Raw genomic sequence first — 26026 nt, 5'->3', positions numbered from 1 at the left:
CTTCTCCTGATTCCTGATGGGTCAGGAACTGGTTGGTTGATGGTACAACATACTTATGAGAGAATTTTTTTTTTAAAGATTTATTTATTTATGCATACAGAACTGGGGTACAGTCCAGAGGCCCAGGGGCAGCGAGAGGCTTTACCAGAGACAGAGCGGGGAACAGAACAGGCAGATCGACGAAGTACACTGCTGAGGGGAGCAGCGGGCGGGTCAGGAGAGGTCTGCCACGCCATGCGGTCACCTCTGGGGCAGGCGGGGATCGAACTCATGGGGAAGTGGCTTAAGCTTCTTAGTGCAGTGCTTTAACCTGCTGCGCCACCAGGGAGGGCCTTATGAGAGAATTTTTGACAAGACTTATAGTGAAGAAACCTGTCATGTATCCCTTAAAGTTTGGCATTCTGTGTATGTAACTGCTCTTCAGTATATTTTATTTCACAAAATAATTCCAAAAGTAATTTTGACTGTAGTTTGTAAAGCTATTTTATTTACTTAGCACAGTTATTACCTCTCAGGTCAGAAATAAGTCTGCCCAGGGCCACGTAGTGGGAAGATTAGACATTGAGCTGTAAATCCAGTTCTCATTCTGAAAACTGTGTCTGCATGACCACACTAATCAATTTCCTTGAGTTACCAAAACTATTCAGTTCCTAGAGAGAAAATTATTAGAACAGTGTAGGGCATATAACCACTATTACTTACTAAGGGGCAACTGTGATCATCATCACCTTATGAAAATTGAGGATTTTTTTATAATATAATAGTTTATTTTTACATCATTTTGTACATTATTTTTTCATCTCAATTGTAATCCCTGTGGGTTTCTCATGTGACTTGGTGATGGGAAAATTGAGATTTTTTTAATCAAAGGTGAAACCTTTGAATACAACCAGGTTTTGTTTTAGATGAGATGATTAATATTATATGCCCACTTGACTTTACAGGGGTTCCCAGATTATGCATTACTTCCAGATAGGTCTGTAAGTGTATTTCTGAATGAAATAAGAATTTGAATCAGTGAAATGAATAGATTTATTTCCCCGATGGGGGTGTATCTGATTGATTCAATCCACTGAGAATCTAAAAGACAAAAAGACCTCTCAGGAGAGAAGGATTGTCCCTCTTCCTGGCTATAGACTTGATCTGGAATACTGATTTTCTCCTGCCCTCAGCCTGGGCTTAATAGAAGGTTCTCTTGTCTATACAATCTGGTTGCAATGACACTACTGGCTTCCCTGGGTCTCTAGCGTGTCGGTGACTGACTTACCAACTTCTACACTCATCAAGTGAGCTAATTTCTCCTTATTTGTAATTATGTTTGTATGTATGTGTAGATATGCATATCTACATGTTGCACACATTTGTGTGGGTGGCGTGCATACATGTGCACACATGAGCGAATACGAACTATAGTGCTCTCAGGACAAAAATATGAAAATGTGGCAACATCCTGTCATTGATTTGAAGGCAGTTACTGCACTGTTGCAGATCGAATACCAAGGTGTCCTATCCCATTGTCTCCCATACTTCCTTGTACTTAATGCACTTGATAACTTTGAATGGCTTCCTGGTATAATATGAGCAGGAAATTTTGATGCTCTAGAGTGTCTAGTTTTATATTGCTTTGATTTACATACCTAAGAGAATTTTTTAAAAGCTTCGAACAAATTTTCTAAGTTTAAGTGAAAAGAAAACATGAATTACAAGGAGATATTAAATAGAATCATTACCATACTTATTCATTAAAAGTGGCCCATTAGAAACTATTTCTCTGTAGGGAAGAAAATGATGGAATAAATCAAAGTAGAAAATAAAGATGATGGTAGCACTAATAGCCCCCCCCTTGTTGACAAATCTTCTGTACAGTCTCCCCACAGTGGAATTGTTGTATTATATGCAAATTTGTTTTATTTTTAAAATGTCTTAAAGTTAAATTTCTATACATACATTTATATATAAAATTCATGTAAGTAACTCATCCCTAAGATCATTTAAAAATGCTATGTACTATTGCATCGATCAGGCAAACCCATTTTAACAAGCTATAAACTCATTTTAAGCAGAAAGAATATCATTGGTCTTACAACATTTTAATCATTAAAACTGGTTTTGTCTGATTGTAGACTGCCAGAAGTTGAATATTGTTCAGATTGTCTGAGACACTCTGAAGGCTCTCAATATTAATTAAAGCTTTCATTATAATGTCTATATTGGCATTATATAGTCAATATTAAATAATGTATTCAATATTAACTTTCAACATTATTTTATTGATATTCTTTTTTTTTTTTTATTTATTTATGCATACAGAACTGGGGTCCAGGCCAGAGGTGTGGGGTGTAAGAGGATTCACCAGAGACAGAGTGGGGAGCAAAACAGGCAGGTGGAGGAAGTACACTGCTGAGGGGAGCAGCTGGTGAGGCAGGAGAAGTCTGCTGTACCATGTGGGTCACCTCCTTGGCCTGGGCTCGAACTCATGCTACAGTGGCTATGATAGCTTCATAGTGCTGTGCTTTAATCTGTTGTACCACCAAGGGGGGCCCTGGATATTATTTTAAATAAATATTCACTATGAGAATAAAGAACATTGGGAGTGCTGGGGAAGTGGAGGAGAGGATGAGAAAAGTGGGTTGGGAGGTTTGCCAGAGAACAGCCATATCGTTCCATAGTAGGAAATCAATAGAAACCTTAAAACTAATATCTATTAATAAAAAGGTAATTAGAAAAACAACTAATGTCTAGTAGTAGTGTATGTTAACTATTTATGGTAGTTAATGGGAAATAGGTATAACTTTTACATGAAATATAAAAACCAGTTATCCTATCTGTTCTATACCTCACTCATAGTAATGGGTAAATATCTAAAGAGAGGTTAAAGATCCCATCAAAGCTTAGAAAAGGCAAGTTTTGAAAATATGCCTTTGACCTATTCAAAAATTAGGACAATAAAAATGACTGTAATGATTACCACTTAACCTTGTGATGTATATACTGTGGCACTGTTTTGTATATTCTCAATAATCTGCCATTAATGACACCTAAAATTCTATATATTATTTGCAGTGAATACATCTTACAGGAAAATAACTTCCATTTTATTCTACTGTTTTTAAGAAATTTGAACTAAAACGAATCAAATTAAATCCTCTAGCAACATCAGCCTCCAAGAAAAACATTTGATTTTGCCAGGCCTGTGCTGTTCTTTTAATGATCTAGAATGGGTAGCGTGCTTCTGAAGCTGTAAGTGTGCCATTTTCAAGGTTGCTCACAGTGGGTTGCTCATCAGATATCTATTTCTAGAACTTCTCTACTTCAGCTGGCCTCCCACACACTTTGGATGGTGGAGATTATTAAAAATTTAAGCAATGGAAAAAATATTTGAAATCAACACAATAATTTAAGCATCTCCCTCTCACTCATCCCTTGCTCACTTGCTCTCTTGCTCTCTCTCTATAAATTGTATCTATTGATAATCAAAAAACTGCCTTAAAAATTAAAATATAGGCCCTCCCTGGTGGCGCAGCGGGTTAAAGCACTGCACTGAGAAACTAAAGCCACTTCCTCATGAGTTCGATTCCCGCCTGCCCCGGAGGTGACCACATGGCGTGGCAGACCTCTCCTGACCCGCCCGCTGCTCCCCTCAGCAGTGTACTTGTCGATCTGCCTGTTCTGCTCCCCGCTCTGTGTGTGGTGAATCCTCTCACCCTCCGCATCTCTGGCCTGTACCCCAGTTCTGTATGAATAAATAAATAAATCTTTAAAAAAAATTAAAATATAGATAAGTTCTCCAGTTCAAATGAATTCTTGGGTTATCTAGTTTTTATTAGATATGACTCTTGTAGTATTGTTTCTCGTAAGTGTTGGGCCCACCTTTCAGCAGCTGCAATTTCTAGAACTGCCATCTCACTGCTAGACAGCTCAACTGGAAATGCTTCTTGAGTTTGAGCAGAAATACCTTCATTTAGAACTTTTCACACCAACTATGATTTTCCAGTAGTTCTCAAAGCATACCGTTATCTTTAGGATTCTGCAGAGATGCATGTTTATGTAAAGCAAACTGTTTGAGGGGCTCCACAAAATTCTTTCTTTTGCATTAAGAACAAGCTCAGCCCTTTCTTTCAGCTATGCTTGCGCATGCTGTTAGCCAAAACTGAGTATCTTTCCCCTCACCAATTCCACTCCGCAAACTCATTTCAGATTCATACTCATCCCTCAAGCATCTGCCGAAATGTTCCACTTCTGACACTTTCCTTAATTTTCTCGTTAAATTTTTCTTCTTTATCATTCCTGTTTTGGAACTCGGAAACTGTCTTGTTTATCTTTGCACATGTCAGTGGACTTTATGGCAAATTAGACACCCCTTCATTATCTATATGGATGAGTAAAATTTAAAATTTAAATACCCCAAAGGAAGTTGAAGTTCCCCTGACCAGTAAGTATACTTGTGTGCTTAAATCATATCCAGCATCCACTGTCACCACCCTTTTCTTGGAATCCTTAACAAGCTGGGCTTTAATCTAGCACAGTAACAACAACAAAGGAAATGACTTAGTTCTATGTAAAATTTGGTACAAAAACTTAACTGCAACTTGAAAGTGTAGGGAAAACTTTATCTATGAATTCTGAGATGGAACTCTTTGTGTATCAGTATCTGAGAATCAGTGTCAAACATTAGAAAATATTACTCTGAACTGTTGGGTTTATATTAAAGCCTGCATTTAAAACATGTCATGCAGTAAACTTTGGTACAAAAACTTAACTGCAACTTGAAAGTGTAGGGAAAACTTTATCTCTGAATTCTGAGATGGAACTCTTTGTGTATCAGTATCTGAGAATCAGTGTCAAACATTAGAAAATATTACTCTGAACTGTTGGGTTTATATTAAAGCCTGCATTTAAAACATGTCATGCAGTTCCTGATAGTTAATGAAGGTACATGATGTTTTAAAAGATTTATTTATCTATGCATACAGAACTGGGGTACAAGCCAGTGGTACAGGTGGTGAGAGGATTCACTAGAGACAGAGTGGGGAGCAGAACAGGCTGACTGATGACTGGGGAGTCAGCGGGTGGGTGAGGAGAGGTCTGCAGGGCCCTGTGGGTCAGCTCCCTGGCCAGGGATCAAACACACGCTGCATTGGCTGTGATAACATCATAGTGCTGTGCTTTAACCCATTGCACCACCAGCGAGGGCCAAGAACTTTTTTAATAGAGGAAATTTACCTTTGTCCCCCCATACAGGGATGTTGTCCTCACTCTGTCCTGTTAGTGTTAGACACATGAGGTCTCTATTGTGTTGACACGCTTTCCTAGCCATGCAGCCTTCAAAGGAAGCCAAGCATCTTTTTCAAGAGGTCGATTCAGTCAATTCCAATACTGTGTCATCTTCGGGTATATCCCAGTTCTTATCTCATGTCTTGTATTCTAGAATTTCTCCTTAAGATAAACAAATGTGTGAAATTTTGCCAGAACTATGCATTCTGTTCACATCTCTCTGAAGTTCTTTTTCTCTGGACAGATAGTCAAACTCAAAGGTATTTCAGATACAAAAGTATGGAAAAGAAAGGAAAAGGAAGAGAGAAGAAAGAAAATTTCAAAATGTATTGTTATCTCAGAATAAAGTGAGCAGTGTTAACTTTCCTAGGTTCATGCCTAGTCTGACACCCCCTTATCTCGCGTCTTCCCGTCACACCACTTTCCATTTCACTGAAAGCATTCTTCTTTCCCGTTTTTAAATAGCCTCAAACTCAGGACTCTCTGACTCAAGCCCTTTGATTCTGCTTGGAGTTGTTTCTCTCTAATCTCCCACTATTATCCTTTTCTCTGTTGCCTGGTTAATTCCTGCCTCTTCATTATTCATGTCTTCCCAAATGTCAGTTCTTTGGGGAAATGTTTCTAGGTCCCTTTTTGTCAGAGTTTATCATTTTAAATTCTACTTAAAATTTTCCTTTCAAAACACTAAAATCAGTTTGTAATGATTTGTGTAATCAGTTGATGTCCTCTTTTACATAGTAATTTGTGTAATGATTCTAAGATTTTCCTTTCCACTTAGATTCTAAATTCCTGAGACTGTAGTCTGTTTCTACTCTGACCAGGTAGATCCATACATGTGGCATGTATTCAATAAGGGAAAACAAACACACAGAGAGAGACTCAGAAACCAGGTATTAAATGAAGAAAGCATTAAAAAGTATATAAAAAGCCTTGCAACCTTTTTAAACCTCTGTTTCACACTTCTAGTCTCTCTTTAGAGGAAATATACTCCTATAAGCAGTGTTTAATTGAGAAAAAAATACTTAACTATATTAGAAATGAACAAATGTTTTGTATACTTAGTAATTTAAAGAAGATTCAAGAAAAGACTATGGTGATGGTTTGCAAGTATCTTGGTGTTGGTAATTTAATGAGGATTGAATCTGAGAGGAGAAATCAAATTTGTACAGAAATAAATAATGATATAAACAGATCTAAAAAAAAAAATAAAAGATTTAGAGTAGGCATTTAATTGATATTTGGGAAATCGCATTTTATGATTACTTTCTCAGTTGGTTTGCTTAACCTATTTTGGAAGTTTCCATAATAGCCATAACTTTCATCACTCCGTGGCAGTCATAGACTTTCTCATTATAAAATAAAAGTTCCCCTTAACTCAACAGCAGTAATGTATTCCTGTGGAATCTGCATTCAGTAACTCCTTTCAAAGCCACCTCAAATTTTATTGATTTACCCTTTGTTTACACAACTATAATTGAGAACATAACTTCATATTTAGTATGTGTGTTCCACTTACCCATGCAAAAATTCTTGTGCCAACACACTATTGAGTTGATCCCCTCTAAACATTGCTTCCATCCTTTCTTCCCCTCCCCCCGCATCAACCCCATTTATTCCCTACAAAAGTCTGAGTTATTTTTGCTGTGTTTTGCCAGTCGGTTTATATTGGCTATTTATATTCTATAAATGAGTGAAACCACCCAGTGATTGTCTTTCCCATTCTGTTCCCAAGTCATTTTAATTGATTTCACACTGCAGAAATGGAGGTTCAGGATGGGCTGGTTACAAGATTTTATACATACAAAACTATTCATGCTCAGGGGAAAAATGCCTCATTGAGCCTGGCTGTTTTGCATGCTTGCACAAACACAATTACCAAATCCTGAAACTTTTGTATATTTGGGAAGAGAACTGAATACTTCCTAACATGCACACACACAAGCTTAGAGCTACACTATTCAGTATGGTAGCCACTAACCACAAGTATCAATTGATCATTTCAAATAAGACTAATGCAGTTGAGATGTGCTATATATTTTTAAAAGTCACATTGGAATTCAAAGACTTTAGTCTCCTTAAAAAAAAAAAAACTCAATAGTGATTACATAAAAAAAAAATCTAGATATGTTAAAATATATTATAGAATATTATTTTAGTTTAGTTTTTTTTTTTTTTTGCTCTATTTGGATTCTAGAAAATTTAAAATGGCACATGTAGTTCACTTGCATTTCTATTGAACAGTATAGTTCATTCACTTGAGGTTGGAAGGCCCGAGAGTATAATGGTTAACCCCACAAATTTTGGCATTGTATTCAAATTTCACTCTGCTATTCCTAGATAGGTTATCTTGAATAACATGTTAACATTTTTTTAGATTTATTTATTTCTGCGTACAGAACTGGAGTACAGGCCAGAGATGCAGGGGCTGAGAGGATTCACCAGAGACAGAGTGGGGAGTAGAACAGGCCGCTGACGAAGTACACTGCTGAGGGGAGCAGCGGGCGGGTCACGAGAGGTCCGCTTGCTGTGTGGGTCACCTCCCTGGCCGGGGATCGAACTAGTGCAGGGATCACAACTAGTGCAGTTGTGGCCAGCTTCATAGTGCTGTGCTAAACCATTTGTGCCAGCAGGGAGGTCCCGATATGTCCAATATTTTAAACAGAAATGCCCACTTCTGTTAAAGGAATAACACTCAGATCTCTATATGAGAGGTTATATGAAGTTAGTCACTGTGCTATGGTAGATTCTTGTCATACAGTAAGATCAAACCTATGACTTAACAAGTATATTTAGCATAATTTCTATGTGCAGGGCTGTGTATAAGAAGAGCCCAAATATCTAATCACATTCTCCAACCGGGAGACAAAAACTCACCTGCATCATCAGCTGTGTGGACTTAAATTTGTGTCTGTTTATTTATTCATTAGGTTATTTTTCATTTTCAAAACAGATAATAATTATATCTACATTAGAGGGTTATGAAGACTAAATGAAGTTAGTGCTTTGTAATATAGTGATACTGATTAATTAAGAACTGATATGCAATCCCAGGCATCTCCCCGACCCCATCCCCTTCCAGTCTCACTTCCTTCTTTTTCCTTGACTTTAGGCTCATAGTTTTCCTAGATTTCCTGGCTGTTATTCTTGGTGTTTTATTGAGAAAGATAATAAACACATTTCAGGCCTCTCCAAACTCTCTAGTTTGGAGAGCACCAGTGAGCAAGGAATTGACAGTAGTTTAGCTCATTTTGATCCTCTGGGTCTAAATTTCAGTGAAATCTCCTGGGGAAATTACTGTGCAAATTACATTTCTGTGATTCTATCTAGACTTCTCCCAGAAGATCTCTGATTATTATTACTTTTTTTGTTTGTTTTTATCTTTCAAAAAACTCAGCTCCATTGAGTCAAAACTATTGTATAATTTATTATACAATCCTTTTAAATACATTTCAAGTTATTAAAGTACCAAGACAATGGAATAGTTCTCAGTGAAAGTAGAAGTTCTCATTCAATAGGGCTTCTATGAAAATGAGACTCTCTTTAGTCTTAAGTTTAAATCGTAGCATCAATCATAGTTGTTTATTTTCTTCCCATTGTAATTTTCAAGGAGAAAGTAGAGAGATGCAAAAAAGACTAATGGGAGGGGGGAGTTAGAAATGAGTCAATACTAGAAAGTTTATAAGTCGGTAAAAAGGCAAGGGTTTCATTTCTGAAAGCATAGGCTAATACAGGGAAATTTCTTCATTTAAAAATTTAAATGAGGCCCCTCCCTGGTGGCGCAGTGGATTAAAGCACAGCACTAAGAAGCTAAAGCCACTTTCTCAAGAGTTTGATTCCTGCCCCGGAGTTGACCACATGGCACAGCAGACTTCTCCTCAGTCGCCTGCTGCTCCCCTCAGCAGTATACTTTGTAGGCCTGTCCTGCTCCCCACTCTGTCTCTGGTGAAGCCTCTCACTGTCCCTGTACCTCTATCTTGTACCCCAGTTCTTTATGAATAAATACATCTTTTAAAAAAATCTAAATGAGGCTCCTCTTTGGTGGCCTAAGAGTTAAGAGCTGTCACCAGTACAGACCAAGCCAGGGAGCTGGCTGCCTCCCCCTGTCAGGGAGGTGACCCACATGGCACAGCAGACCTCTCCTGTCTCACTTGCTGCTCCCCTCAGCAGTGTATTTCAGTCAGCCTGTTTTGCTCCCCACTCTGTCTCTGGTGAGTCCTCTCACCCCCTGCACCTCTAGCCTGTACCCCAGTTCTTGTAAGTATGCATAAATAAATGTTATAAAAAATGGAAAACATATATTTTAAATGAAGAGACATGGGAAACTAAGTAAAATAAAGATGGCGTTAAGATTTTCAGGTTCCCACATAAAGTGAATGTTCTGTGAGATTTGAATTTGCTCAGCGGTTCTCTTTACCCCCCTTCTGTGGATGTTCCACTAAACCTTAGCCAGGTTATAAAGGAAGCAGATCAAGTGAATATAGTTGTGTCACATGATTTCCAGGGCTCTTTGTACAGCTGACTGGCTAATACCAAGGCCAGTTTTCAGGACCGTGGATCTGTGATCTAACTTTCTCACACCAGAATACACATCTGACAGAAATAGGAGAAGCCAGAAGGGTAAAAATAACAAGAACAAGACAAGTAATAAGAGGCCAGCACTAGAGAGAGAAAAGGAAACATGCAACCACTTTGTAAAAATCAGGCTGTTTGAGGGCATGTAGATCTCAATCCCGTATCCAGAGACCTAGACCTCCATTGAATTTGTACACTTAAGGATGGAGTAATTGACCGCACTATTTTAGGTCCCAGGAACTGAAACTTTTGGGGTGTTATTCCCCAAATCCTCGGACTAAAACACTTCAGTGTAAAGATGATTTACTTATATGACTCAACTAGTACATTTTTAATAGTATGTCCACTTAATACAATGCTTTCAAAATACAAATTGCATAATGAAAATATACAAATCACTCAACGTTAATTTTGCCCTGTATTGACTCACTAAACACTCCCATTGACTTTTATCTTTTTTTTTAAGATTTATTTATTTATGCATACAGAATTGGGATATAGACCAGAGGTGCAGAGGTGGTGAGAGGATTCACCAGAGTCAGAGTGGGGAGCAGAACAGGCAGATTGACAAAGTTCACTGCAGAAGGGAGCAGACAAGAGAGGTCTGCTGCACCATGTGGGTCAATTCCCTGGCTGAGGATCAAATTTGCACTGAAGCAGCTGAGGATAACTTCAAATTGCTGAGTTTTAACCCCTTGCACCATCAGGGAGGGCCCTTGCTTTTATCTTTAGGACTATTTGACTAAATAATTAAACAGTCTCTCCCTAAATAAGGTCAGCACATCCTCTTCTGTATTACAGGATTATATGTATTACATTATATGCATTGTGTATGTTACAGGTGGACACTATATTTGTATGCTAAATGTAAATATATATGCTTTAGCAGTAAGCACACATGTAATTATGATAATATGACAGATGCTCAAATTTGAGGCATCCCATTCTGTAGAACATGATCAGCAGCACATAACACTGCAACTTTCTTTTCATTAAGGTTCTAGAATATGTGAGGAGGGAACTACAGGGGAGTAAAGCTGATTTTTTTTTTCTGTGATTCTTTTAATCTTTTTTGAAAGTTATCTAGCAAGACACCAAAGAGTAGCCTTTTTTCCTCCCATCAATATACTAACACAGATCTGTACAAGTGTTAGAAGCAATATCTGACAGTTCAAACAGGTCAGTGAACATATTTATTCTTCCCAAATAAATGATAGTAAAGATTTTTGCAACGAAGAAGAGAAGGTGGACATGAGATGTGGCTCAGGTCACCAGAAAGGTGAAATGAACAAATGACTTCAAATAGATCAAAGGCTCGCACTTGCTCCAAAATGACGTTCCCCTCAGTGCGCTTAGCGTGGAACGAAGAGTCATTTGATCATAATTGATGGAACCAAGTGAGAGGGAATTTTACAAAGAGATGTGGATAAACATTACAGTCAGTTCCAAAGAAAGCCGGAGAATGGAAGGTGTCATGGAGAGGGGGAGGCATTTGGACATCATTAGTGGGAGCAATAGTGACTCCCTCACCCAACCTGTTGACCTTTAGAATGAAAGGGTAAGCTTGGAGACTGTATACAGCTTGACCTTGGAGAATTCAATGCTTAAGCAACCTCCCTGGGTTGTCATTCCCACAGAGTAGTGTACAACATGCTCTGATTTAGGGCGGCTTCAACACTGTGGTTCATAGCCATCTTGTTACGGTGCTGAAGTGTGTCCTCTGAGGTGTTTTTCATTCAAAGTCGGTAGTATTAGAAGAAAACTTAAAAACACTAAATCCCAGGGTCTGAACCTCTTTGTGGGCCTCATTTGCAGAGAAAACAGAAGAGTTCTAGGATAAATTGGGTATTTTTAGAGTTTTAAAACCTGATGTAGATTAAATATACAAGAAAAATCTATTGCATGTTAAGATGCTAACTTATCTATGGCCATATATTTCTTCAAATATTTATTAGTATTATGAATACAAGAACTAGGGTGCAGGCCAGAGGTACAGGGGTGGAGAAGAAGATTCACCAGACATAGCGGGGGAGCAGAACAGGCAGATCTACAAAGTATACCGCTGAGGGGAGCAGGGGGCAGATCAGGGGAAGTCTGCTGTGCCATGTGGGTCAGCTCCCAGGCCGGGATCAAACCCGTGCTGCAGTAGCTGCAGACAGCTTCATACTGCTGAGACTTAACCCCTGTGTCTCCAAGGAAGCTCTACTTGCATTTTGAATCCAAAATGCAAACCTCAGGATGTAGACACATCACAAACACAAAGACGTTACAGCTGCCTGTATGTTGGTAGGCAGTGTGCAGAGGTAAGAACCCTTTGGCAAGCTTGTCATCCTCTGTGGAGACAGTTCCCACCTCGCTTTCAGCCCACCTGTGGAGTCAGGGTGAGTCAGAGGAAGGGTCAGAACCGTACAGGGCACGTGGGCCTTTACCAAAACCCTGGGCAAACTGCCTGATATTATTCTGCCTGTTTAGCTCTATTAAGGAACTGAAAGGTGTCTCTCTTTTTTAAAAAGATGTGCTTATGCATGTTTACAGAACTGGGGTACAGGCCAGAGATGCAGCGGTGGTGAGAGGATTCACCACAGGTGGAGCAGAACTGGTGGGTCTACTGAAATATACTGCTGAGGGGATGAGGGTCACCTCCATGGCTGGGGATCGAACTCGTGCTGCAGTGGACATGGAGAGCCTCACAGTGCTGCGTTTTACCTCACTGTACCACCAGGGAGGGCCTGAAATGTTTCTCTTGGACTTGATATCAGTATCAGTTTGTTTTGTTTTTTCTTTAACTTTTGTTTCTTTGCAAAAGGAACATTGAAAATGTTATCAAATACCTAGACATTACAGCTGCCTATATACTCTGCCAGATTTCTGATCTCTACAAACCAAAAGGAAGTATTAAGTGCATTAGTACAATAAATGCAGTGATCGAATTTTTAGATCTCCACAGAGTAACCACCCTCTTTCCTTCTGTAAGTGGAAGAGGCAAAGAAAGCGTGAGAGGGAAGTGTGGAGACATGCCCGGCCTGTGAATCGCTGACCCTTGAGCCAAACACAGAACTTCTGCATTGAACTTGGGGAGCTTTCAGTGACTTTAAAAATGAATTTGATTCTTACTCTTGACACTCTCTCTTCACTACCGAGAGCACAACAGCCAAGTTATTACATGGTAGTCACCTCCAAAGTTCAAGTCCTGCCCCCTTCCTGCACGCTTTGATCATTTCCCAGGAAGACACACAGATTGACTCACCGGGCCCATCAGCCACTGTCTGGATGCTACACTGTCAGCACATTGGGTCTGATGCATTTTCGAAGAGCTCCACAAAGGCTTTGAAATTTATTAAAGCTTCACTAGAAACTGTCCCCCTCAAACTTTGTGGCCTGAGACAAGCTAGGGCACATTTCTTTATCTTAGTTTCTTCCTCTGAAAAACCAGAAAGTGACTTAAGAACAAGAAACAGTGAAATATACTTACAGCGTATACAGAACATAGATCATACACTGGTGACTTAACAAACAAGTAGTTGCTTCTCTCTTTTATGCAAAGAAAAGTACATGGTCTGAGCCCTCCCTGGTGGCTCCGTGGGTTAAAAGCACAGCAGTACCAAGCCAGCTGCAGACACTTTACCACAAGTTTGATCCCTGGCCAGGGAGCTGACCCACATGGCGCAGCAGACTTCCCCTGCCCTGCCCACTGCTCCCCTCAGCAGTGTACTTCGTCGATCTGCCTGTTCTGCTCCCCACTCTGACTCTGGGGAATCCTTTCACTGCCTCTGCACCTCCAGCCTACACCCCAGTTCTGTATGCATAAATAAATTTTGAAAGTAGATGATCTTCACCTTTTATGATGTTGACTATTGAACATCAGTCTTAACAAATCACCAAAGACATCAATGAATGTTACCCATTTTCAACAAACATTCATTGGTGCGGAAGACCATAGGCATTTTTCATTTCTTGATTTGCTCACTAATGCCTCCATTCATTCATAAATAAAAGTGATATAATACAATTTCCTTAAATGTATCTATCCATCTGTGACGTGGGCCTGATTGCAGAACCTCTCCGGATTTTGGTTCCCTTAGATCTAGAGTGAATGGAACAACCGATTCTATTTCGTGCCTGTCCCAGGGTAGAAGCTCAGTAAGTTGTCACTATATTTTTTAAGTATTTTATTTTCATTTATTTATGTATACAATATCTGGGGGACAGGCCAGAGGTGCAGGAGTGAGAGAAGAGACGGAGTGGGGAGCAGAACAGACAGATCTACTGAAATCCACTGCTGAGGGGAGCAGCAGGCGAGACAGGAGAGGTCTGCTGCACACTGTGACTCCCCTCCCTGGCTGGGGATCGAGGTTGCTGTGGCCACGAATAACTTGATAGTGCTGACACTTTAGCCCCTGAGCCCCCGGGGAGGCCCTAAGCTGTCACTTACTATTGAGTCAGTTATCACTGCGCATGTGCAGGCTTATAACGTGCTGTTGCCATTTTGTGTATGTTTCAAGATACCTTCTCAACAGAATGGTTCTTGGGGGCCTTGCCCAGGAGTTCTCAGATGATTCAATACAAACAATTCTGTGAAAGCAAACAAGATCCCAGCTGTGTTTGCTCCTTTATCCATTTTCTTCTATGTCTCCCTCCACTCTCTTACCCCAGCATGCTCTCATCCTCTTGAAAAGTGGCCTATATAAGGAAGCTACTTTGAAACCTCTACACTTTAAGAATCATGTTTACCCACACTGTCAATTACAGAGTCTGGAAGCACTAGGGAAACGAAGGTCCACACATTGATTAGCAGGTAATGTAGTAGGAAGCTTCCAGACTCCACCACCATGTTACCCCATAATGTTTTTCCACTAGCCCTGGGTGCGCTCACAAGCAGGGGAATGGCAGCATCATAAATGCTGCTCTCATGAATGTACAGCTGCTTGCTTGTGTTATGCACCACCCCTTTCTATAAATAAGGTATTCTTATATTTTATTTTCCTTTGGCTTTTGGGTTTGTTCCTGATTCCCATGTTTAAAAACAAATGCAATCCAAAAAAAAAAAAAAAAATCCAGTCAGACCCCAGAATCTCTCACTAGAACATGTGCTCAGATTTGGTATGACTGATTTTAGCCAAGATGCTGCTGCTTCATTTACATTCCCTGGAAGTATGGTGATGATGTGTAAAGGTAGCGCCAGTCTGGCATTTGTAGCTTTTACATGCTTATTTGGTGGTAGTTGAAACAGTTTAAAACCGTTGCTTTCCAAGGGCAATTTGCATTATCACCTCTGTCAGGTATAAACAATCCATCCCCTCCCTCCCTTGAATGTAGAGTTGCATTCTCCATTTTATCCTAGGGGCTTTCTTGACCCTCCCTTTTGGCTGAACTCAAACCAAAGTGAGCACTAGCTGGAAATGCGAGGGAAGGAGCAGAGTGAGTTTGGGGGGCTATTTTCTAGCTCCTTCCATGTCATGTTTCCTTAGGTCTTGCTCCCCAAGTCCTAGTTGACAGTTACGTCACTCTCTCCAGTGAGCTGTCTCATTCTGGTTGTGCAATTGCTCACCTCCCGCCCTTAAGCCTGAGATAGTTGTGGGCCGTCTCCTCCTTACGAATCCCCCCCAGAGTCCTGGGGCAGTCCATTCTTTGGGTGTCCTACATTTCCATCCGTATCTTTGCAGTTGATCCTTTATTAAATCCTTTTCAAGTTCCCAGTGGGCTTTGCTATCTAGTTTTTCTTCTTGTTGGATGACTGATCACATATCAAACAGTAGCTCATTTGTCCAACTATAACACAAAACAAATGTATTCAATGTTTTTTGAATTTTTTTTTAAGATTTATTTATTTATGCATAGAAGGACTGGGTACAGGCCAGAGTTGGGGGGGGTGGTGGTGAGAGGAGAGAGGATTCACCAGAGACAAAGTAGGGAGCAGAACAGGTAGATGTACTGAAATACACTGCTGAGGGGAGCAGTGGGTGGGTCAGAAGAAGTCTGCTGCACCATGTGGGTCACTTCCTTGGCTGAGGATAGAACTCATGCTGCAGTGGCTTCAGATAGCTTCATAGTGCTGCACTTTAACTCCTTGTACCACCGGGGAGGGCCCTTTTTTTTTTTTTAATTTTAAGCATTCATTTCTTACTGACATTGCATGAATCATTGTTATTAATGCATATTATTTGACATAATAAAAGAAGGGTTATTAAAATAGTCATATTGCATTCAAAAATTTGTCGTTACTTCCAATTTTCTTCAAATGGACAAAAGTATCAAGCCTATGCCCCAGTTACATATCACATATGAAACTAAGTTGTATACATGAAACAAATTTAATAAAGGGCTGTGTGAAAGAGAGAAGGAGGATATAAAAGATCCATTTGGAAACGATCCAGGAAATGTCTTTGTGGGAACATCTTTTTCATGCTGTTAAACATTTTTTTTTTCTTTTCCCAGTTCCTTAAAATATGAAGGATTAGAGTGGGCTTGTCAGAGGAGGTTGTGGGAATGGAGAAAAAGAGGACAAAGGAGATTTCTTGCATTAACAAATGGCCAGGAACTAGGGAAACCTTACAGTAAACTCGTTGAGAAAGAAAAGCCAAAGGTGAGTTTGATACTAGGTCTGCAGCAGGGTGGCTGAGGAAGAAAATGCGCAATTGATGAGGGAGGGGGATGCAGATTCCTGGCTCTGGGGGGGTCAGGTCCGCCCCATGCAAGCCTCACTTTGAGCACAGCTGCCTCATTCGCCCTTTCCATTTGGATTTTTTTCTCTAAATACCACATCTAGGTGACACCATCTGTGTTTTTCTTTCTTCTGACTTTGTTTTAAAAGCTTTATTTATTTATTTATTTATTTATTTATTTATTTATTTATTCATTCATTCATTCATTCATTCATTCATTCATTCACACTAAACTGGGGTACAGGCCAGAAGTGCAGGGACTGTGAGAGGATTCACCAGAGACAGAGTGGGGAGCAGAACAGGCAGATCGACGAAGTACACTGCTGAGGGAGCAGCTGGTGGGTCCGAGAGGTCTGTCGTGACATGTGGGTCACCTCTGGGGCCAGAGATTGAACCCGCACTGAAGTGGCTGTGGCCAGCTTGCAGTGCTGTGTCCTAACCAGTTGTGCCACCAGGGAGGGCCCCACTTCTGACTTTTTCTTAAAAGTTGTATTTTATTCATTTATGCATACAAGAACTGGAGTATAGGTCAGAGGTGCCACAGGCAAAAGGACTCACCAGAGACAGAGCAGGAAGCACAGCAGGTGGTTCTACTGAAATTCACTGTTGAGGGGAGCAGCGGGCAGGACAGGAGGAGAGGTCTGCTCCCTAGACAGGGATCGAACTCATACCACAGTGGTATGGGTCGCTTCACAGTGCTGAGACTTAACCTCAGGGCCACCAAGGAAGCCACTGACTTAATTCTAACCTGAAAATGTCCTCACCTCCTTGACGAAACTCAGCAATCAGTATGCAGTTCCTTTTCTCCTACTGTGTAATAATTTGGTTTTTTTCCAAGTTATACTGCATTGGCTTTGTAACCTTTTAAAAAAGTCTTTCATAGGAGTATACCAGTGAGAGGATTTGATTATTAGGCTCCTGATTACATAGAAAGTACCTCAGATTATCTTCCTGTTTGTGTATGCATTTACCCTTGATGACCATTTTCTTCCTAAGAAGCCCATTTTGATTGAGTGAATTCAGGCAATAATTATTTTCCTTAATAGTCTAAAACCTCCTTACCCTATAATATTTACTAAAACCTGTAGGCTAGCTTTAAATCAGCTGCTATGGAAGTGACATAAATGCAGTCCTGTGGTTAGGAAGTTTTTCTGGCATTGTACTTATGACTGCAAACGTCCTCTGCAGACTATAAAAATTTGAAGATCAAACAACTATCCTGGCTCTATGGATATAGAGAAAAATTTTAAAAAGAAAACAAACAAAAAAAACATAACTAGATTTAGTGAATGTATGCATGTGTTGTTTTCTTGCAGACTTTATTTTTCATTAAGAAACACATTTTGATATAGAGTGTGGGTAATTCCTTAAAGTACTTTGGAAAAACTTCTAAAAGTTAATTGTTTTGGAAGCTGTATTTCTAAGAATGCAGTGATTACTACAGATACTCATTAAATACTGATTGTTTTGATGCTTCAAAATAACACGTGTTTTGCTACTTGTGTTTCTAACTTAATTCATTGAGACAATTACTAAATAGATTAAAGCTATATACACTCAATCTCTCCTGGTTGTCTGACACTAAAGCAGCTTCCACTTTTCTGGTCTTCCTTCCTACATTTTTGAGATATTTTTTGCCAGATGTCTTGTCATTTTGTGAAGTCATGGTTTAAGCATTGAGGGTCCATTCTATGACTTTGACTCTCCAAATATTTTGGCTGTACATTTGTTGCTGTAACTTACAGGTTAATGACTACATGTTACTTGGAGAGGAAATATGACATGTTCCACTTGAGGAAATGTGAAAAGAATGAATGCAAACCACAATTTTCAACTTCTTGCATGTAATTATGCTAAGAAAAAATACACTAATCTCGCTTTCCTAGCTTTCTTTAATACTAAGTTTAGCTTTCATGTTTAATCATTGCTGTTTACTGTTTGTTTGATTTTTGGATGGTCATAATTCTAATCTAATGCCAACAGGAAATATCTTTACCCATGAAAATCCTCTGCTTGTAAATTTAATGAAATGCCTTTTAATGTAAGTAAAATACTCTAGTTATCCATACACATGTCTAGTTACCCATACACATGTTTATGTATATGTATGTGCTTAATTATATACTCATACATATTCACATTCAAAATGACTTTGGACACTTTTTGAAATAATTCAAAAATTAAAAAAAAAACAACTAATGAACAGGGGATACATTCATTTAAAAAGGAAACTTACAGGCAAAGGAACATGTTATTAGCAGTAAATACTTGCATATATTTTATAACATTTGGCATTTTCAGGACCATCTTACCTTACAAGTTTAGCAAGTGGAACCACCTTTACAAAAAGAAAAAGTGTCTCCTGTAGAAAAGGTCACCTGTTTAGACAGATATCAATAATCTTAACATTTAGGATAGTGTTTTTCTCCTTCTTGACAAGCGTGGGGAATACTACATCTTATTAATATGGCTGACTAATTCCCAATTAGGAAGTCATTAGCATCTCCACAACTTGTAGCATTTGATGGACTTGCATCCAGTCTTGAAAAAGGTCGCAATAAATGACCTCTGGCCCAAGACATTTCCATCTGTCCATCATTTAATACCATTTTTTTTTAATGCAAACAGTTGAGTTCCCCTGGATAGAATGTTCAAGGCTCATTTCTCTTCAAGTTCATTGCACTTTATTATATATTGATAATAATGAACACATCATTGTTTTTTGATTTTCTAATTGTAAATTTCTGCCCTTTGTATCTCTTATGTGAATTAGCTCCTTCTTCTGCTTGGAAAATATTGGCTAAGGGCAGATATGGATGTATCAACTTAGGAGACTTGCATGTTAATTCAGAACATTAAGATAAACAAAAAGAAAATCATATATTGGTGATTCCCATAGCAACTGTAGCATTGTACAACATAACTCATTGCTACTCTGATGGGAACATTTTTATATTAACAAAAGATGCATTATTAAAACAAATGTTTTAATTATTGTCATCCTTAAAAGCCAGGGAAGGAAATCTAACCCTTTCTTACAATGAAATATGAAATACACTCTGAGGAAGTCATTTTAATTTAAAATTAGAGAGGGGTGAACTTAAAAATTTAAGTCATGTTAAATCCATGTTAAAAATGCAGATTTATCTTCCCCTTTTTCTTGCCTTTTTCTCTTAGATTCTTGTCTGTCTTAGGTTCACATTTATACAATTTAGAGTATGGAATTAAATGGGTCAGGGTTCGTGTCTTGAAAAATTTCAGATGGGTATAATGGGATATTTATGCTGTGGGAGGGGACAGAGAATGTTAAGTGTTTTGCTCTTTACAGCTCTCTTTGAATGAGATCCAAAATCCCCATGGAAAGTAAGCTGTGCTAACAAGAGCTGAAAAGTTACTCTCTGTTCCAATCTCCTAATTAAAAAAAAAGGAGAGGGAGGAAAATTTGAGATGCAGAAAATGAGAATCACATGACAAAGGTCGTTTATTTCCTTTGTGTTTGGTTTTATTTGCTTCTAATTAGAAACTGGCTTTCATGCTTGGTGGATTCTTCGATGTGAGCCACAGTTAAGTTCTAGTCTTTTCTAGTCTTGTTTCATCAAAGACACGTTGAACCCTTTAGGTGCTACACTGATTGACAGGGCATAGAGAAATTAAAAGCAAATGTTAAAATTGGTGCAGAGTTTATGTGGCACAGATGACAGACTTTCAGTAAAAATAACAGTAGTGAAATGGAGCTTCAGGTAGGAAAACGACAGGGAATTTTGGAGCTAATCTATGAAGCTAAGGAAAGCATTGGCCAACAAAGGATGTTTACGTGAATGCTGGTAAACTCTGCAGGGACTGATTTTACATGTAAACTCTAAACACATGGATGGGGAGGAAAAATTACAGCAATTTCTGTCTGTAAAACATCAGGATACACTAGCATAAGGGTATCGGGAAGTAGCAAACCTTTACATTTAATGACTAATTTAAAATGTATTTTCTCCATTTGATTTCCATATCCATATTTATTTTTTGGGCTGAAGGAATGAAGCCATGATTCCCCGCCCCCAGAGGTATGAAGGTTTCATCTTTTTATTTTCAAATGTTTATTACTGTTTTTGTTGTTTGAAACAGCTTTGCAATAGAACAGTATAGAAGCTTCAAGTGTGTATCATTAAAAATCAACATGTGTGTACACTGCATGAAGTTCACCAATGAAAGCTCAGTTCTATTCTTCAGCCTAAAATGCTCCCTTTCACCTAATTTGTACAAACCCTTTTTCCCTTCTCCTCTGGTAACCATAAGTTTCTTTCATAGTCCATGAGTTTATTTTCATTTTAGTTCATCCATGTGTCTCTTTTTCTTTTCTATGCCACATCCAGGTAAAATCATACAGATCTTATCTTTGTCTTTCTCTATCTAAATGATTTCACTAAGCTAATAGCTTCTGCGTCCACCCCCACGTTGCTGCAAATGGCAAGCTTTCATCTTTGTTATAGCTCAGCAGTATTTCATTATGTGTGTATAATCATTATGGCCACTTAGGTAGTTTCCAACTCTTGGAAACAGTGGCTTTTTTTTTTTTTTTTAACTGAAAAGGGTCCAGACAAAGAGATTTAATATATATTTACCTGATAAATTTCATGTGTCTTACGGCTGCTGTTGAATAAATACTGAGGATAGGAGTTAATTTGGGCATATATTTTGCTAAAGATCTAGTTGATAATGGAAAATAAAAGAACTTTATAAAATCTGATGATAGCTGAGTTTGAAGAAAGAGTGAAAACTGAGGCCTGACTTCCCAGCAATTGAATAAACAACTTTGTAAGTGAACAAACAACTGTTTCTGGTTATATAAAAGTTCTTAAAAGATTCAGTGACTCTGAAAAGAGATGAGAAAATCTCCCAGATTACAGGTTGAAAACAGACTGAGTTTATTCTCTAGTTCACTGGGAGCTACAGAGGAAAGAAGCCAGTCATAGAGGATTAGGTGGAATTCTTGGAGAAAGGAAAATATTTAGTATTGTCCAGCCATCAGCCAGTTGGCATGAGAAAAGTGCCCCTGATCAGAGAGCACGGCATATTCTCATGCCTGTGCCACCCTAGGTAATCCTGGGGCTGGTAATGTAAGATCTGTTCCTAAATTGTTTAACCAGTGTTCATGTTACCTCACAAAGAGGGAGAAAATGCTTGTAGACAAAGTCCACACCTCATAACTGTTTTTACAGCTCCAGGTTTATTTGAACATAATGATCTGAAAGCGGACATTCAGAAACTAACACCAACCCAGTAGAATTCAGTTATTAAATGCACCACTGAATCGCCTGACATTTAATGTCTCTAACTTGAGATTATCTAGATACTGACTCTGTTCAGCTATCACAGCAAATACTCAGCCTATACAGACATTGGCAGCAGTTAAATTAAATGAACCAGTGGAGAGCTATGGTCAAAATTATCCTAGCCTTCCTTAGAGCTTATTTGAAATGCCCTGTTCTATAAAAGCTTTCTCAAAGCTCTCCATCTTTCTCCTGGTTCTCCATCTTTTATCATGTAGGCTTTCTTCCTATTTTGTAGATTTTAATAAATGATAATTACATCATCATTATTTTTGTTGAAAATCCCTTTATCAAAACATGAGCACTGTAAGTAGAAGGAACATGGCATCCACTTCATCAGTCTTTTTTTTAGCACTCAGTCATAGTATTGTGTTCACAACTAATGCTTAATACATAGCTGTGAAAATAATGAAAATAATAATGGTACGTAGAGTTATGAAACCTATGTGCTCTCTCAGCTATGCTGCTATTTAGTTATGGGACCTTTTGGAAACTTGCTCTCTCATTTACTTGTAGGTTTATTTATTTAGTAAAGAAAATCAGGGTGTAGGCCAGAGGTGCAGGAAATGAGAAAGTTCACCCTCTAGAGAAGAGTGGGGAGCAGAACAGACAGTTCCTCTGAAATCCACTGCTGAGGGGAGCAGAAGCAAAACAGGAGAGGTCTGCTGTGCCATGTAGGTCAGCTCCCTGACTGGGGATCAAACTGAGGCCAAAACCGTGATAGTGCTGACACTTAACCCCTAACCTTCCCCCCCCCCACCCCTCAAGCCTCTGCTTTGCTCTGTGTCACCAATTTTATTGTGATGCAAATCGTGACAGTGGTAATTTGAGCTCTAGCGACCTCTTGTCTACAACTAGTTTGAAGAGCTAACTAGCTTTCATTATGCTTTTTTCAAAAATTGGTTTTAAGATGAAATTTTTGAAGTACTAGTGATACAGCAGTGGAGCACTATGACAGGCAAATGAGAAACATTAAGAGTTAATAGTTAACAGTAACAGCCAGGGTGCTAATGTTTGACACTTGGCTTCACCCCTTGCTGTTGTTTATGGGGGATGAGTTGACCTCCTCAGATTCAGTTTCTCCATCCATCAGACAGTATAAAGATTAAAAAAAAAAACAAAAAACAAGGTTTTAGGACATGTTTTTATATGCAATAAATGCTAAAATGTAATATGGCCTAATGCTGGATTTGAGAAGTTTATTATAGATCGAATAGTGAAAATATTAAACCAGGTCAAAACTTTGGAAAATCAATGATTCTTAAGTCTAGTTTAACACCCCAGAAGATAAATGATGTTTGTATGCATCAGAATAGTGGCACAAGAGGCAGAGAGAAATGGAGGTAGGGGACTTCTGGAGGACATAATCAACAGAAGATGGGAAATTATTAAAGGTGATTCAGAGAAAGAAAACTGTGACATATGGGTTTTTGCTTGATCAGTTGGATGGATGTTGGTACCATTCACTGAGATTAAAAGAGCAAGGATAGATGAGTACTGTTGGTCTTTCTGGATCTATGAAGATAGACCTGTCTAGACATACAAAACTATCAAGTAGAGAACTTGGAATCCAAGCAAGTGGACTGAAAAACTGGACAGTAAGTGAAAGATGAGCCAGGGTAATAGTGAACAGAAATATGAGTTCATGAGTGGGGAAGAGGTGAAACTGAAGAGTCTTGAGTGTTTTCATGTGCAGATGAGACAACCAGGAGTTAGGGATAGGTCGTAAGTAGGACAATCAGAATTTATGGGAAAATAGTAGAAGATGGAATCCAAAGATCTAAGCAGATGTTATGAGAACTCTAAATCCATAGAAAGGCACAAAGGAAAAGTATCTATATTGGAGTATTTGGGGGGAGAGTAAAGTTTTTCGTTCTAATGGGATGTTTGTTTTTTAATTGTTGTCTTACATTACCACAAACTTAGTGACTTAAGACAATCACCATTTATCATCTCACATCTGTAGGTTACATGACTGAGCGGCTCAGCTTTGGTCTGTGCTCACTCTCACAAGGCAGAAATCACAGTGCCCACCAGGTTGAACTTGCATTCTCAGGTCTTGGGAAATAATCTATTGGTCCACTCATTCAGACTGTTGACAGAATTCATTTCCTTCCAGTTGTAGATCTCATGCACCTGTCCCCTTGCATAGGCAAGCCAGGGTCTATTGTTCCTAGAAGTCTCCCACTGGAGGTCTTCTCACCTGCCCCCATCAATTTCTCATCTAGCAAGCGGTATACATTATATTCCCATCATGCTGATTTTGCCTTCACTTCTCCCTGACTTCCTCCCTGTTTCTACTTTCTTCCCCATGCTATTATAGTTAGTCTACCCAGGTAACTCTGGACTGGCTCTTTCACTTAAGGTCAACCTTAATTATACCTGCAGAATCTCATAGCAAATGCGATAAATAATTCACAAGTATTACATTTTATCATATTCACTATCCAGAAACTAGTGTATGAAATATACTTGGGAATCATAATTCTACCTACCAGGAATGTCCATTTCCCCCCACGTTGGGTGAGAGGAAAAGTCATGAGTTTCTACGGAGGACAGAAGAGCTGAAATGAAAGGTTATAGCTACAGAGATGGATACTTTTTTTTCCCTCTATAAGTGATATTTAAACATGTTCACTTTATTTAAAATATACAAAGGGAAATTCAAAGAGAAATTGTATCCTCCTACTCATAAGTCTGATCATAACTTTCTTTTTGTTAAAATTAATCACTATCAACTTGGTGGATGAAATATATGTATATAGTCAAAATATTTATAAACTATATAATCAAGAATATAATACGAAATGTGTGTTTTTGTCTTAATATTTCCTGAGTACCCTGTACTATCAGCATATATTTATTTCATATATTATACTATTCCATATGAATGTAAATGTACATATGACATAAATATAAGTTTATATTTAAATATTGTCACCAATGAGGGCATTTATGTATTTATAACTTTTATCACCATAAATAATGTTCTGATTTACCTTGTATATGTTTTTTTAAAAAAATTATTTATGCATATAGAACTGTGGTACAGGCCAGAGGTGCAAGAGTGGTGAGAGGGTTCACCAGAAACAGAGTGGGGAGCAGAACAAGCAGATCAATGAAGTACACTGCTGAGGGGAGCAGCGGGCGGGTCAGGAGAGGTCTGCCGCGCCATGTGGTCACCTCCGGGGCAGGAATCAAACTCATATTGAAGTGGCTTTAGCTTCTTAGTGCTGTGCTTTAATCCACTGTGTCCATGAAGGGTCTGTTTTTTTTAGGTATGTAAGCATTTTGTTCTTAAAATGATGTGCTTAGAAGAGTTTTCTGAATAAAATAGTATCCCCATTCTCTTTAAAACTTTTGTATGTGTTAACAAGATGAATATCTTAAAATCCTTTGCAGCATCTCCCAGTTTTATTTGAGAAACAGCTGCATGTCACTGTATAAGTTCAAGGTACACAGGAAGATGGTTGGTTTACATATTTTGGAAACAATTGCCACCCCAGATTTAGTTAATGCCCACCATTTATACAGACATACCTTCAAGAATATTGTTTTTTCTTTATGATAAAAACTCAGGATCTATTATTCACCTATATTTAGCAATGTGGCTAAATCACAATCCTTTCAAATTCTTTTCTAATGATTTTTTATGAATCATTAATTGAGGAAGGTTATTCCAGTAGTCTTGATTATGGTGCTTTCTGCCATTTCCTTTGCAGATGTGTGTGCCGGATGTATCCTTACGCATTCTGCCTTATAGCAAGGTTTTTTACCTACCACTGGTATTCACTTTTTAATATCCTCTAAATAAGTTTTTCCTAACACAAAGGTCTAGTTAGATTACAGTTTATTTTCTTCTCTTTGGATACAGCTATTGTATCAATATCAATATAGAAAGAGCTTGATTTCCCCTGTGATGTCCTGCATCTGTTCATGCAGATCACGATACCTTGATTGCTGTCCGTGCCTACAACACATGAGAAGCAGAGTCAATTTTCTGAATGTAAGTGCTTCTGATACCTCTGAGGTTTAGTCACTTGTCCCTAAAATCTGTATTTCATGCTGGGTTACCAGATACCCCTATCCTTAATCCTTGCCCACAATGGGTCAAACTACTCTGCTGCCCTCATTAACCAAACAGCCCCCCCCCCTTGAGGAAGCACGATGTAAGTTTTTTAGCAGCTTCATCTT

The sequence above is a fragment of the Condylura cristata genome, unplaced genomic scaffold, assembly GCF_000260355.1.
Source record: "Condylura cristata isolate star-nosed mole 26May11 unplaced genomic scaffold, ConCri1.0 scaffold00028, whole genome shotgun sequence".
NCBI classification, from domain to species: Eukaryota; Metazoa; Chordata; class Mammalia; order Eulipotyphla; family Talpidae; genus Condylura; species Condylura cristata.
The sequence above is the reverse complement of the archived record's forward strand: the minus strand, read 5'-3'. Positions refer to the sequence as shown.